Genomic DNA, 4,149 nt, shown 5'->3' with positions numbered 1-4,149 from the left:
TCCTGCACTTGTATATTTATTTCCTTCACCAGCTTAGAAAAGTTTTCCATCATTATTTCTTCAAATAGGTTTTCAATTTCTTGCTTACTCTATTCTCCTTCTGGTAACCCTCTGATGTGAATGTTGTGATGTTTGATGTTGTGCTAGAGGCCCCTTAAACTATCCTAATTTTTTAGATTTTTTTCTTTTTGCTGTTCTGATTGGGTGTGTTCTATTACCCTCTAAATTGCTGATTTTACCCTCTTCTGAATCTAATCTATAGTTGATTTCCTCTAAAGTATTCTTCGTTTCAGTTATTGTATTCTTCATTTCTGACTTGTTCTTTTTTGCTTTCTATCTCCTTTTTATGTTTCTGATCTCTTTGTTGAAGTTCTTACTGAGATCATTGAGCATTTTTATTACCATAATTTTGAAACTTGTGTCTGATAGATTACTTGTCTCCATTTTGTTTATATTTTTCTTTTTTCTGAGCTTTGTTCTGTTCTTTTTTGGGGGGACATATTTCTTTGTATTTCCATTTTGGCTGCATCCCTGTGTTTGTTTCTACGTATTTGTAAAGCTGCTATGTCTCCCTGTCTTAGTGGAGTGGGCTTATGTAGTAGGTGTGCTTTGGGGCTCAGTGGCAGTCTTCCTGGTTACCTGAGCCAGGTACTCCAGGTGTGTCCCTCCTGTTGTATTTGAGCCTTGGCTGCTGTTTGACAATCAGTGGGAGGTATTGACCCTTGAGCTGATTGTGAGGATTGGCCGTGAGTACAGTGGAGGAGCTGCTGTGCAGGGGCTGACCCTATGAAGTAGGATTGACTTTAGCAAGGCTCTGGTGCCTGAGCAGTATGCCCTTTGGGTGTGTCATCCCCCAAGATAGCCAGGTGATGCTCTGGCTGGGTCTGAAGCTGGCCACAGGCTTGCCAGCTCTGGAGCCTCTTGGGAGAAAGCTACCCCTCCAGCACTTACCCTGAATCCAGATGATTCAGTTTCTCCCCATATGTCCCTGGTAACTTTGGAGCTGCTGCCCCAGCACTGGAGCTAAGAGTGTGGGAGTCTGTCAGTAAGTACCGTGTTTCCCTGAAAGTAACACCCAGCCAGACAATCAGCTCTAATGCGTCTTTTGGAGCAAAAATTAATATAATACCCAGTCTTATTTTACTATAATATAAGATCTGGTCTTTTATTATATTATTTTATTAATTTTTGCTCCAAAAAACTCATTAGAGCTGGTTGTCCAGCTAGGCCTTATTTTCAGGGAAACATGGTAAGTCTGTGCACGGGCCCTTTAAGAGGAATGCCTGGAACTGCAGCTGCCCTCTGTCTCACTCAGCCACAATCTCTGCTGGTTTTCACAGCCAAAGGGTATGGGGACTTCTCTCTCTGGCACTGAGACCGTGGGTTGGTGAGCCTGGTGTGTATCTGGAATTCTTTGCTCCTCAGAGAGTAGGGGAGGGATTGGTGTGGGGGACCTCTGAGGCTGACTTATCCCTCCCAGTATTTAATGGTCACATGTGGGTGTGAGACCAGTCCATTCTGCATCTATCCCCTCCTACCAGTCTCAACATGGCACCCTCTATATGTCCTCATTTGTACGACTTTGGTTAGACTTCAGGGGATTTTCAATGATAGTTGTTCTGTAGTTTAGTGGTAATTTTGATATGGTCATGAGAGGAGATAAGCACACCATTTACCTACTTTACCATTTGACCTGATGTCTCCTAATTCTTCTTTATTTGAGGAGGGAATCCATTTTGTGACTCCTTTCAGGGTTTGGAGACACTTGGTAGACATTATTCACATGTCAGCTGGGAAATAAAAGTGAGGTGGTAAGTATTGGCATAAGGATTTCTGAAGAATGCACTTCATTTTATCAAAAGTTGATTGTGTCAATTAGGATTTGACACTATTGATTCATTTTCAGAAATACAAAGTTAGAGACAAACTCAAAAGTGGTCTTTTTGAAAGTGATCAGATTATAAAAGTTGGTACCTATATAAGAGGAGAGGCAACCAAAAATGAAAGAAAGAAAGAAAGAAAGAAAGAAAGAAAGAAAGAAAGAAAGAAAGAAAGAAAGAAAGAAAGAGAAGCAAGCTGAATTTAGCCCTATTAGAAATTTCATATTGGGAATGGGAAAAATTAAAATTAGGAGAAATAGGTTTAACTATTTTAATTCCAGACTCCTTATTAGAAAGTACTCTTTATTATTTATTTCTAATCTTGATAAAATAACACTAAGGTACATTTTACCTCAACTCTAGCAATACTGTCTTTATCACTGTCATCTTCATCAATGTTATGATCACTATCATTGAACACTCATTCCATACAAGGGAAGATGCCATGTGTTAGTGCTGTAACCAGAGATTAGACAACAGTTCTGATCACCAGATGCTATAATCTAGGAATGGAAGCCACATATATACATAACAATGAAAAAATGCTAATCAACATCATTAGACTTACTTAAAGAATTCCCCAGAATTTGTCCTGATCGGGATTTTCATCTTACGGTTTTTTGTATAATTCCTCCAACCTTCATAATTTGATTAACATTAGATTTTAACTTCTCTGGTTCATATAAAGAAAACCTGTAGTCCTGGTCTTGGAGCCCGCCTTCCTTGAGCCACCCTTCTAGCGCATTCAGGACTCAGGTTTCTGCTGCCCTCGTTGACCACCCTGGGGACACTCCAAGGACCCCAGAGCTACTGTGGTCACCATCGCCCCTTCACCCCCACAGCCATCCCAGTCCCCACAATCCCTTCCACACCCCCGCAGTCCGCCTCCACACCATGGCTCACTGGCCTTGATGGCCAGTGCACTCCCGCTGATGGTCACGACATCTGCGCCACCAGTCATGACACCTGTGCCACCAGCCACGATGCCTGTGCCACCAAACACTACACCCGTGCCACCAGCCATGATGCCGGCGCTGACTACCACAACACCCGAGCTGCCTGCCTTGATGCCTGTGTTGCCAGTCGTGATGCCTGAGCCACCAGCCGTGACGCCAGCACTGCCAGCTGCGATGTCCAGGCTGCCAACCATGGCAACCGGGCACCCCTCACAGGTGTGCGAGAACTACCACCCCTACTGCAGGGCAGCTGTCAACCACCAGATCAACCTGGAGCTCTTCGCCTCCTATGTGTAACTGTGCATGGATTTCTACTTTGACCGCCAGGATGTGGCTTTGAAGCACTTCGGCCCCTTCTTCCTGCAGCAGTCGAGGGTAGAGAGGGATCAAGCCGAGAGGCTGATGAGGCTACAGAACAAGTGCGGGGATGGCATTTGCCTGAGTAACATCAGGAAACCAGACTGTGACCGCTGGGAGAATGGCCTGAAGGCCATGAAATGCGCCTTGTACCTGGAGAAGAGTGTGAACCAGAGCCTGCTAAATCTGCACCATCTGGCCACCAGCAAGAAGGATGCCCACCTGTGCGATTTCCTGGAGCATCACTAGCTGGGGGAGCCGGTGATGTCCATCAAAGAGTTGAGTGTCCATATCACCAACGAGGGGTCCTCAGAATCCAGCCTGGCAGAATACCTCTTTGACAAGCTCACTCTGGATGACAGCGACAAGAATTGAGCCTTGTACTGCCTTCGGTATAGCCATGGGTAACTTCCCCTAGTCAACATACTGAGCATCCATATTGCATTACCGCCCTTGCAAAATGTTCCCTTAAATTTTTACCTTCCAATTTTACCATTTCTTTCAATAAAAGTATTGGTTCCTAAAGAAAAATAAAGAAAGAAAACCTGTGACTTCAAACATGATATGTCCTCTTTTCAAAACAAATGTTATTAATTATATTTGACTTGCTAGAAAGTGTAGTGATTTCTTAAATTATTGGTACCTGTTTGTAATTATCAGTGTAATTAATGGCGACAACAGGAACAAGTGACCTTAGGAATCTCATTGGCTTAACAGTCTGATAGGGGTTTGGGCAGAGATCTTTCCTGGATTTCTCACTTCTAAGCGATGACTCAGGAATGTAGGCTCCTTCAGTGGTGCATCTCTGCCATCTTGGAACCCATAACTTCCTAACTCAGATATACGATATAGGAGAGAGAGTGAACTATCAAATGGACCTTTTAGAAATACATCACTTCTGCCAGTGTTCTATTAGCCTGGGTTTAGTCATATGGCTTCAACTTAATAGTAAGGGA

General features: G+C 43.6%; 1 pseudogene; it reads left to right on the top strand.

The window, feature by feature from the left end:
• The first annotated feature begins 3,028 nt into the window (after positions 1–3,028).
• On the top strand, positions 3,029–3,568 carry LOC109446250 (ferritin heavy chain pseudogene; annotated as a pseudogene).
• The last annotated feature ends 581 nt before the right edge of the window (positions 3,569–4,149 follow it).

Source organism: Rhinolophus sinicus, chromosome 2 (genome assembly GCF_057876585.1).
Source record: "Rhinolophus sinicus isolate RSI-liver-muscle chromosome 2, RSI-T2T, whole genome shotgun sequence".
Lineage (NCBI taxonomy): Eukaryota > Metazoa > Chordata > Mammalia > Chiroptera > Rhinolophidae > Rhinolophus > Rhinolophus sinicus.
The sequence above is the reverse complement of the archived record's forward strand: the minus strand, read 5'-3'. Positions and strand labels throughout refer to the sequence as shown.